At 39.5% G+C, this 11,876-nt stretch overlaps 1 protein-coding gene across 2 annotated transcripts in view; it reads left to right on the top strand.

The window, feature by feature from the left end:
• The first annotated feature begins 4,105 nt into the window (after positions 1–4,105).
• rassf7a (Ras association domain family member 7a) overlaps positions 4,106–11,876 on the top strand; it is a 39,627-nt gene continuing 31,856 nt past the window's right edge. For both annotated transcript variants that reach the window (XM_086029004.1, XM_086029005.1), the window contains exons 1-2: positions 4,106–4,214; positions 6,720–6,830. The gene's annotated coding sequence lies outside the window, so the exon portion shown is untranslated. The remainder of the gene's footprint in view (positions 4,215–6,719; positions 6,831–11,876) is intronic.

Below are 11,876 nucleotides of genomic sequence, written 5' to 3'. Positions count from 1 at the left end.
TCGCGATTAAATGTCTATTAATTTCCCAGTCCATTCTATATGAATAAATACAGGAGTGAATGTGAACAGCAGCACAAATAGTCAGCAACATTGTATGTAGCATATAACCCAAACTATACATGCATCAATAAATCGTTTATATTGCTGGCGTCGGGCCGAAACCTTGTACATCCAAATTAGTCACTTTTCAGAAGACCCCAAAAATGGCAAATTTGTTCAACCATTTACATTTCATCATAAAAGACAGCAAGCCATTTTCAACAATTTAGATTGGTCAGTAATGTGTAAAAAATAACACTCACGTTGACCAATAGTATACATTTTTGAAAAAATATTAAATTCGCCAAAATGTGACTTGGCCCGATGATATGCAGTATGAGAAGTTGGGAATGAAATAAACACAAGCAATAACAACTAACTACTAACAACAGTACAGTAACAGCATTATGTAACTAACTATATACCGGGTATACAGAATACTATACTATGCATACATAGAGGTATTGTATGTGATGAGTTTACATGGCTGAACAGTTGGGAATAAATCCAGCAAGAATGACTGTTAGCTGAGTGACAACTACAGGTATATACTGTTTGTATAAATGGTTGAGAGCATGCTATGGAGAGCATTATTGGTTGTAAAGTCCAATCAAACAATTTGCTAACCTAACCTTATCCGGTAACATGATTGGCAGTGTCTTCCTTCAGGGGGACTTCATTTGAGATTCACCTAGTTCTTATCGTTATTACATTGGTGAACTAGATTTCTCATAAGGTTATGCACTTAACCACAAGATATTCTCCCAACGCTATGTTTGATGGCATCATAGCCATGATGTCATCATAACAAGACGAGCTCACATTCTGTGACATCATCAAAGCCATGTGATGTGAAGTAATCCTTCTAAATAAAAAAAACTAGATGTGCTTTGTTTTGTAAGATTATTAGCAATGTCTTGTCTTTCAGGGTTGGATATTTTTCAGGCAGCCACCACCTATGTTAACAGGATTCAATTAATGCCGTTGGCTGTACGTCCTTGAGGCTTCCTTCGACAGTGTGGATTAAGGCTTGTAAACATGTTTCGAACAGGAATGTTTGAAGTACAGTATTTGAACTTGTGTTGGCTCATTGCCATTCAGCCATGACACTGACTCTTGCATAACATGGTGCATCTTTTCCATGAACTCTTTCCATTTCTTAAGTATACTCAAAGCGGAAGTCAACCCAAACATATTTTTTTTCAAGAATATGTTCCCAGCAGGCCCACTAGTTGAAACACGGCATTCTGATTAATTTTGCGTTTGTGGAATATAAATTAAGCAGCAAAATGCATTTATTTTTAGCCATCTGTGGGGCCAGCCATTTTGTCTTCTGTCGACTGAAAATGACATCACAACTGCTCACAACGACCAATCATGGCTGACCTGTTTTCTGAATCTGAGCCGTGATCAGAATGCCATGTTTCAATTAGTGGGCCTGCTGGGAACACATTCTTGAAAAAAATATTTTTTGGGTTGACTTTCACTTTAAGTCATTTTACACAGTTGCTTCATTGTTTTCCTTTTTGGCAGTGGGTTTGTGTCAAGATGTAGTATTCTTTGACACTGTAACAAGAAATTATGATAGAATGAAAGAAGACTTCTTGTAGTTGAAAAATAGCATCGTGTCCATACTTACACACAGGATATCGTGATATCCTATACTTTCTTTCCTTTGATATAAAAAAAAAAAAACGTTATGAAGTGGATCCACACATACTTGCATTCACCTAGTTGCATTTTTTTCCCCAATATTCCCAATATTTGAATAATATTTTTTTCTTTTTTTTTCTTGTGCTTGCAGTTCACATGAGTTCTTCGTCACCAATGTACGAGATGCAAATGACCATACTTTGGCTGGCTCACTCAAACATAGTCAGAGCCCTTGCCTCCCCTATACTTCAGATCAATTTTTACAAAAGGTGAGAGTAGAAACTTGTATGTTCAGTGTGTGTGTGTGTGTCCAGGATCACACTCTCGATGAGTAAAGCAGATAGACCCTATAGACAATATACACACACAATATATGTGTATCTATCTGATAGAGGGAAACTTTTGGACAAGCAACACAAACTTACCTCATACCTTGAAAACTGATGGAATGTGTTTTCGCCTCAGGAAACGTCTTTGTTTTGACTGCAGATGAGTCATTTTTATTCAGGAACTCTACCTTGGAATACCTGGAAATACCAATAGTATGAGTTGAGACAGGTTTGGGACATGTTTGTCAAATAATGTAAAGGCAAGACCACAAGTTCGTTTCAGGAGGAACATCCTATTTTCAGCTAAGATTTACTTATTTTCTGATGACACATTCACAACTAAGTAAAATGCATTTGACAACTCAAAGCATTCAGATTTGAAATCTTCCCTATTTGCTGGATGTTGCACTGCAAGTAGGTAGTCCTATTTTTACCAGTTGTACGCATTATGAAATTGTACTGCTGCAAACAAGACAGTAGTTTAAAAAAAACAACAACCTTGAAAACTATTTCAGTGTTAAAGAAATAATAATTAAAACACTCTGGAATGGTAACAGATGTTTTGTTATTTTTGTAGAACATTTATTTTGTGAACAATGCTTAATAGAAGTAATTAAACCACCTGTCATGCAAATGACCAGCGACCATGCATCATGATGCGCTTTATTTTAATTTCAGTGGGCTCTAAACATTTTACCGTTAGATATCATTATTGATGTGCGTCTGTTGTATTGCCCGGCAAAAGACAGTTTGCTGTCCATGGACATTTTTTCATCAATGAGGGGTGCTTTGCCCGGTACATCGCCCCGTCAGCCACCCTTTGCACGCCACTGACTAGAGGTGCAACAATTAATCGATAACTAAAACTCATGATTAGTAAATTAATTCACAACTATTTTGATGATTGATTATTCATTTGGAGATCTTGTTTAACTTAAAATTGTCCAAATTTTAGCCTCTCAATAATAAATATTCCTTGATATCTGTTGTACTGCACGGAAGCAGACTGGTTTTCTGTGTTTAATCAAAATAAGACAGTTGCAAATATCTACATATACCTTGGAAAAGAATGACTAACATTTTTGCCAATTTTCTCACGTTATGGACCAAACCAGAAACCGAATCATAATCAATTTATGTTTGTACATTTTCCACACTGTCCATTTGAAATAATATCTTGTTTTATTTAATAATGGAATGGATTCCTTTAAAAATCAGATTAGTCAAGTCATTGAAAAAATAATTGTCATATTAATCGATTACTAAAATAACACTGGTCAACAAATGTTGACTTATTTAAAAAGTTTTTTTTTAATCAGGCATGCAAGTTTTCTAGACTAATTTTTTAGTGCTGATTCCAAATCTTGTTTTTTCGCACTACATGTTTGAATAATAATAATAATAATAATAATAATAATAATAATAATAATAATAATAACAATAATAACAATAATGATAATAATAACTACTGTATTAACATTTATAAATTAAGGGGTAGGTTCAGCAGCAGGTGGATTTTTTTCCTGAAATGTCATAACACATGGTAAAATCCACATTGCACAAGCTTTTTATTGGTCAAACATAAAAAACAAAAAAAATTAAAAATACAATTAGGGATATGAAGCCATTTTTGATTAAAATTTGTTGACCAGTTTAATCGCTGGTTGAAGCCCTACTCACAATTTGAACAGGCTCACTGGATTTCTATGACAAGTCAAAAATTCAGTATGTGCAACATTCACATTAAAACATTTTTTTCTGTTCAGGAATGCAAGTAAATCAAAATAATTCGACAATTTACAAATTTTAGTATGCCTTTGCTGGGTATATAATTACATTTTAGCATAAAAAAATACTTCGAATAACAAGGTTCAACATGCTGGTGTTTTAACACTAACAGAAACATAAAATCGTGGCGGTCTAATACATTTGTTAAAGCAATGTATCATCTGCATGTTTTGATTTAAGTTAAAATTATTCATGCTTTGCACTTATTTCTAATTCCAGCCCCATGAACATGTTTGTGATTTATGCCTTCGAAGCGCTTTAAATTTGAAATGTTGTCGTTTGAAACATAAACCGGAAGTCTCTTAATTCCACTTCCGGAATGGCGTGACAACCATGGACTGTCGTCAGGGGACAAGAGTCGACTGTTAATCGTGTTCAAATTTTACTGCCTCTCGACGTCTCAGTGTAAGTTGTGCCCAGTTGTCTTCCGTCGAGTGTTTACGTACACTACAGTATTGTTCTGTTCTGTATAAAGTGACAGTCGCTCATCGCTCGTTGATGCAACAAGTGGTGCACCTGCCGATTCAAACTCGGTAAAAACTTGAAATTGGACTCAAGTTTTAATAGATTTAGGTGTAACATTACAGTGGTTTAATCAAGGCACAACCAATACATACGCAGTGTTGTGCTATTTCTCATGTAGCTTAAATAATTGAACCCCCCGAAATAATGGAACCAAAAATGTTAGAAACATCTCAGTACTACCAACAGTGGTACATATACAAAATGACAAATTCACACCTTATCTGACAATGTACATAAGCAAAAGCTGAGTATTTTGTTGTACTTATTGATAATAACAATAGAATTAAAAATGTTGATGCAACACTGCTACTTCAGATGCAGTCTAATGAGATACAGATTCTGTACCTAATATTGTGGTTTATAAGTAAACATGATATCGCTGCTCATTTTCTCTTGACATACAGTGATTAGTTAAGCATGGACGGGGTGGCAGCAAGTGGCAGAGGTGCATTGTTGTTATTTTGTGAGGCTGATTGGATGGACAATGTATCGACATAAAAAGCATCACGATACAATGCGATAGGATATTTTTTCTTAGCCCTTGCGATGAGCATAATGTTAGAGAAAAGATCATTTAAAATGATTTGTTGTTGTGTAGTCGTCTTGATGTTGTCCTGTGAGATAAGTTTAAGTGGATAAACTCTGAAGCTTGGGAAGGCAAGTTTAATAAGAAGAGTCACAATTTGGTATATGAACTCACATATTCTGGGTTCCCCCACTGATTAGGCGACGTAAGCCTTCATGTCCAGCTTGGCTGTTTTGCATCTGTCCTGTGCCTGCAATCAGCTGCAGAGACCTCTGATAAGTCGTCCATGGGTGGCAAATATGATTCACAAGCATGTCTCAAGACGCACAACAATGGGAAACGCAGGCAGTTGCTTGGTGTGGGGCTAATCTTTAATTGCTATTAATTAGGAACACACCATGCCCTTCAGCACATTCATCATTTTTTCTTTGATTGTAATGTTTATATGATCGTGAGAAGCCAAAATTGAAATGACAATCAAATTTTGATGACTTGCTCAGCCCTAACTTTTGCCACTCAGCAGTAGCACTGTCTGAGTCACTGTCCTATCCTGTCCCCTGCTATTTTCTATTTGTTATGCTGTTACCGGTATATGGTATATATTGTTCGTTGTGTTCTTTGCTACGTTCACTTTTCTTTGTCCCCTCTAAAACCTTGTTCTGTTTGACTGCATTTCCAATAAATATCAGACACAAACGACACAGTGAGTATATCAAACTTTGCTGTTGCACAGCAAAACAGTTACGGCATGATAAGGCATACAGAGCCACCTTTAAGCATGATTGAATAGCCAAACAGGACAGGTTAAAAAATCATTCAGATTAATTCTTTCCATTCTTTCGTTTTTAGTTGAATGGGCTGGAATTTTAAATGTCACAAGTATATGCGAGAGCGTTTTTTTTTACAACTTAACCTTCATCAAAACTTGAATTATTATAGGCTACTTGACACATTTTTACCTTAATATCCAACTTTAATCTCGTTTCATGAATGCATTTGAACGTGTTTCTTTTCATGACTTAATTTTACTCTGTGAGAAGATAAATTTAATGTTGGCATGTTATGGTCAATGATTTTCCTTCCTGATTAATGTGGTGTTGGTGTGTTATGGCCATTAATTTTCTTTGCTGAAATATGTTTTCTTATGTAAAAAAAAAAGGCTTGATAAGATGTAGCGTCACTCTACACCTGGAAAAACTCTGCACTGTCTATTCTGTTGAATTTTTTTTATTAAGGCTGATTGAATAAATTTACGAATTAAGCAAACTCTGCGTTCACACACACAAATTCTGCATTCTCTATTGGAGCATATCGTCGCTGTCATGTGAAAAACACTTATCTCCATTTATTTTCCTTTTCTTATTTTTACATGAATCATGTTTCCGCCTTACAGACATCGCCTTAAAGTGAAAATTAAAAAAGTTTCCAAAATTGGAGATAAGTGTTTTTCACAGGACAGCGACGATATAATATGTTTGGCTGCAAATTAAGCTTGATATTCTAAAGATGCACTATTTGTGTTGTGCTAGCAAGCATTGCTAGGTCCTCAACAATCATATTTTTTGTTTAGTTCCCCCCCGCCCCTTTTTTTTCCTCCTCGCCTTGTCTTCACATGCCACCCACAAGCACCACGCTGGTCTCCCCCTCCCTTCTCACGGCAGCCATTTGGGAGTGGCGTTAGAGCAGTCATGTGACTTTTTGTCTGAAAACAATCGCTTATGTTTGCTATTGGATGATTTCTTTGAAAGAGCGTCGGTTGCGTTGGCAACGGGGAATGGCGGCACCACTTCAGTTGCTCTTCAGCTGCCCCCCTCCCATCTGCACTGCTGTAAGCATGTCTGTGTCTGTCTCTCCCATAGGCAGTGGTGGATCAGGTAGCGCAAACTGTCAGTAGCAGGTTTGTGTCTCTCTTCCTCCCCTTCCTCTTCTCCTTTTTCACCTGGCAGACACTCAGAGACAGGCTGCAAGAGGTGAGTGGCAAAAATGACCACATTGTCGCCAACATTGTAAAATATTGTAACACGGAACAAAGTTCAGGGTTATGCTATTTTTTTCCTATTATTCAATTGTGCCTTTATATACTGAGGTTATATTGTGGAACGGATTAAGAGGGAAACTGGATTAGGTTTGTGTTACTAAACGGATGGTGTTTTTGAAAACTGTAAAATAAATATGCAAATTATGATGAAAACAATATTCATCCCCAGCGGGTGAAAATGGTAAATTTAGAAACTTACCTGGTTTGTGTTTGGGACAAATTCATTTGTTATGCTTAGGCACTTGAACTTCATTTGACTTCGGTGAATAACCATTAAGAAATGTCTGTGGTAATGTTTGTTCTGTGGTCCGTGTTCTTCTTTCCATGCCCGAAAACTGCCCATCAGATCACAAACATTCTGTGCTGATGAATCAAAAAATGTGGAGTGGATTTCTCTTTGCATGGTAACCAACCTGAAGTGGTAACTTCTCTGCTCTCCTTCATGGGCTCAACCAACCAGGTGGTTGCATCTGTATCTGGTTTCTATGGAAACGTTAGACGCACACTCCTGCCCCTCCCTTTACGTGCACTCTATCCGATGACCTGAAGGACCTTCTGCTATTCACATACCCAGCATCTGTTTGGGAACACTTCACCCTTTCATCAAAAGGCACATATTGAATGGAGGGTTTGTTACTGGCAGAAGTCACAAATTCTACTGCGAATAATGTGTGTCATGTCTCTGTGGTCTATCTTAGCTGTTATTAATGGGTAGTCAATTGATTTAATAGATTACAGTGGACCTTCGCATACTCACGGTTCGAAACCCGCAATTTTTTTTTTCAATCTTTATAAAATATTTTTGGAGACTTTTTGTGTTTTTGTTTCCTCATCATAGGTAACTAGTATCTTATCCATTAACTAATCCACTTCCTACACGCTCTGGATGTTGTCTGACACGCCTCTACAACATTGTATGGACATCTGGGACAGTACCCCAGGATTGGCAGATTGGTTTGGTGGTCCCTGTTTTTAAGAAGTGGGAGAGGAGAGTGTGTTCCTCCTGCAGAGGTATCACACCCCGCAGCCTCCCTGGTAAGGTCTATTTAGGGATGCTGGAGAAGAGGGTCCAATCGGGAAAAATCTCAGATTCGGGAGGAGCAGTGTGGTTTTCGTCCAGGCCGCGGAACAGTGGACAAACTCTACACCCTCAGCAGGATCCTCTAGGGTGCATGTGTTTACATGTGCATTTTGCAGAGCTGGGCAGTCCGTCTCTGGGCCGGACTGGTCGGACCCTACGGATGCCCATTTTTAGGGCGGGTGGGGCGACAAATTATAAAAAAATTCGGAGTGGATTTTAGTCCGGCCCACTAATCAGCCCTCATGCGTTTGACGTGGTCGCGAGGCGGCCAAATTTCATCTCAGCCTACTCGGTGAAAGGCTTCTTTTTAGGCTTCTTTCTACTCCCGCATCGGCGCGAGCGACAACTGCCGCATTGATTCACGTGACCGCCGCATCGTGCTGTTGGCGACAGGTCTGCAACACATGCCACGCACCCATTAGGAATTGTTGCTGCTCTGATCGGTCTATTATGTCACATGTTGCAATGACATACAGTTTCCCACATGGAGAGAAGAGAGAGGATGCAGCACGCAGCTCGTTGCTGCTGCAAAAGCAAAATAGTTTGGCAATATAATTCAATGCATAGTTTAGTCATCTCGATCTCTGGGATATCTGTGGGGGGTGCTTCGGTAGTATGGGGTACCGAAGCCCCTGTTACGGGCTGTTCTGTGCCTGTACCACCGATGTCAGAGTTTGGTTAGCATTGCATTGCATTGCTTTACAGTAAGTCGGATTTGTATCCAGTGAGGCTTGGACAACGCCAAGGCAGCCCTTTGTCACTGATTCTGTTCCTAACATTTATGGACAAAATTTCTAGGCGCAGCCGAGACGGTGAGGGGGTCTGGTTTGGTGGCCTCAGTATTGCATCTCTACTTTTTGCAGATGATGTGGTAGTATTGGCTTGTTCTAGCCGCAATCTCAACTGTCATTGTGGAGCCATTCGCACCCGAGTGTGAAGCTGCTGTGGTTTGTGTTTCTCTAGATAATATTTAGGTTTGTTTCTTGTTATGGCTTGTTTTCTTGCCCTCCTGCCCTGCTCGTTAGGTCTTTTTTTTTTTTTTCCACCTGTGCTTGTCAACCCGGTCCCTTGTGTCTTCCAATCAGATCCCACAGCCTCTCGTGTCTTGTCTTGCTGTTCCTCGTTGTCTCATCAGTTGGCTTGTATTTAGTTCCGTGGTTTCTTTCAGTCTTTGTCGGATCGCTGTCATCGCTGTTGTTTTGTTTCTCCTCGTAATGTGTTTTGTCCTAATATAACCAAATTGTCGGTTTATTCCTTCTACTTCATGCTAAAAGTTTTATTAATAGATTGTAAATACATTATGGTAAAAAACATACTGAAAAGAATATCACATGTACTATTCAACTATTCTTGTTTTACTTACTGACTCTCAGGTGATGAGAAAGAAATATTCATCAACAGTGGGAACCAACAATTTTGTAGCTAACATATTTACAAAATAAATCTCAATACTGCCAAGCAGTGTAGTGATATAACTTTCACTTCATTTTGATAACACGAACAAAAAGGAGCACAGTGATGTGTGTTATTGAGCCCATTTTCCCTTGGCTGATGCAACAAAGACGAAACTGGCACCAGTGCCCTGTTGAAGCATTCGACCAGCTGCCATTGTGTCACCACTGCTGGCCAGACAATCCTAACGTATCGTCTTATGTACGATACGTAGGCAAGGCATGTGACAGAGAGCGGCACAAACCTTCCCACAAATGGCCATTGTCAAATAGCTGATTTGTAATCGAGCATATCTGCTAACACAAATCATTAATTCAGTGCCACGTACGCCGGCTCGCGCACACACTCCAGTTCTGAAGAAGATGGCGATGGGACCCTTTAAAATTCAACAGGTCTTTAAGCTTGTAGTTTGGGTGAATCTGTTTTGCATACGGCGGCACGGTGGTCGACTGGTTAGCACGTCCGCCTCACAGCTCAAAGGTCGTGGGTTCGATCCCGGCTCCGGCCTCCCTGTGTGGAGCTTGCATGTTATCCCCGTGTCTGCGTGGGTTTCTCCGGTTTCCTCTAAATTGCCCCTAAGTGTGATTGTGAGTGCGGATGTTTGTCTCTGTGTGCCCTGCGATTGGCTGGCAACCAATTCGGGATGTCCCCCACCTACTGCCCGAAGACTGCTGGGATAGGCTCCAGCACGCCCCGCGATCCTTGTGAGGATAAGCGGTATCGATAATAGATGGATGCATACGTTTGCTGCTTTAAAATACAACACCTGTTGCAATTATATGATTAGAGTGCGCCAACTCTATTATGCACTCTTGTCATCATGTCTGTGTGCATGTGGACATACCAGAGAGGAAGAAGTGACTTTTCTTGTTTTTTTTTCTTTTCCTATTTCTGTCTATGTGCGTAATGCATGACTCAAGCTACAAAGGACTTTCTAACTTTAACACAGCTTCTACAGCTTGACTTTGATCCAGAAAACCACAGAGGGAAAAGGCTGACTAGACTGGTCCAGTGAAAGCTTTTACATGCTGTTGTTCCTGCAGGTGTTTGGATCGTTCTTTTCCCCAGACACTCAGTGGCAACCATGTTATAAACAATGTTGGGAGAAAATAGACAGACGACTAATGTGTTGAAGGACGGCACTTGTATGACCATTCAGACTTGACAAATTGAAGCAATACCTCAGTCAAACAAACGCACTAAAGTGTGCGGGTGAAGGTAAATGGAGAAAAAATAGTGAGTGAGAATGTCCGGTGGCCTCCGCCTTGCTCTGTGTGGGGCTTATGAAGCTTTTGTTCACCTTTGACCCCTGACCTGTTACCACCTGACAGCTCACAGGCCACAAACCCACATTTCCTGTCGCTTTATCTCCCCCCCCCCCCCCCCCTCTGCCTTTTGTTTTTGTTTCGGTCATGGTGAAATCACTAGTTCTAACCCCCCAGGCCACCATCTTGTTTTACAATAATGCCTCAGTGTTTGTAGTGCTATTAGTGTGCATTTGCTAAAGGTTTAGCCTATAGGTGGGAATTAAAACTGTTCTTAATAGGAATGGATAAAACACAATGTTCGATTCTTTCAGATGCAACAAAAGCATCTCCAGTATATGAGTCTGTGCATTATTTCATTGTACTGAAACACCCGGCCATCTGCTAGGGTGGCTCATGTTTACTTCTCTTTTGATTATCTTTCCTTTATTTGACAGTAAGTATATATTTTCTTCCTGTATTTGGTCAGTGTTTTCCTTGTGAATACTGAGTCATGAACTGAATTAGATTGCAAACTCTCTTAGCTATGAGCGATTGAAGATGAAGACCACGACTGAAAAGCAGTGAAGAATTTGAGAACTGTTTTTATATTGATCAATTTCCATTTTTTTTTTTTCTATTCAACCATCGTTTGGTTTACGATGATGGTATGATATACCAAAGCAAGAATACACCGAGTCAGATTTGGCGTCGTGCGCAACGTTGAAACACTGTTCGCAGGAGATATAATGTCAGCGATATGTAACTACTTCAATAGAAACTCCAGCTAGAGCGAATGTAGCAAGAGGCGGAACCAAAGTGGCCAGGTTCAATACGTCAAACCTGATAAAACATTTGAGGACGAAACATGTGAACAAGCACCAAGAGCTTGCGGCGGCAGCGAGCATGAACAAGGGGAATGGACCGCAACTACAAACCCTGCTCAATTTTGGATTTTTCTACTGCTTGTTTTTGGTTTTGAAAGTGGATTAGGGAGTGGAAGTTGTTGCGGTGGGTCACTCATACTCAAAACAAACAAAACAAAAAGTAATGTCCTATAGCTTTTGTAATTAATCCAACACAATCTCTCTCAAAGATACCTCGTGTATATTATTTTTTCCTGTTTCACAAAGGTTTTTAAGTCCGACGAAGCCATGATAGCAATGGTTTTACATCCAAGTGAGTATGCAGTTCTTTAGAA

The sequence above is a fragment of the Filicampus tigris genome, chromosome 4 (genome assembly GCF_054856515.1).
Source record: "Filicampus tigris isolate MCC_2025a chromosome 4, RoL_Ftig_1.0, whole genome shotgun sequence".
In the NCBI taxonomy this organism is placed as follows: Eukaryota; Metazoa; Chordata; class Actinopteri; order Syngnathiformes; family Syngnathidae; genus Filicampus; species Filicampus tigris.
The sequence above is the reverse complement of the archived record's forward strand: the minus strand, read 5'-3'. Positions and strand labels throughout refer to the sequence as shown.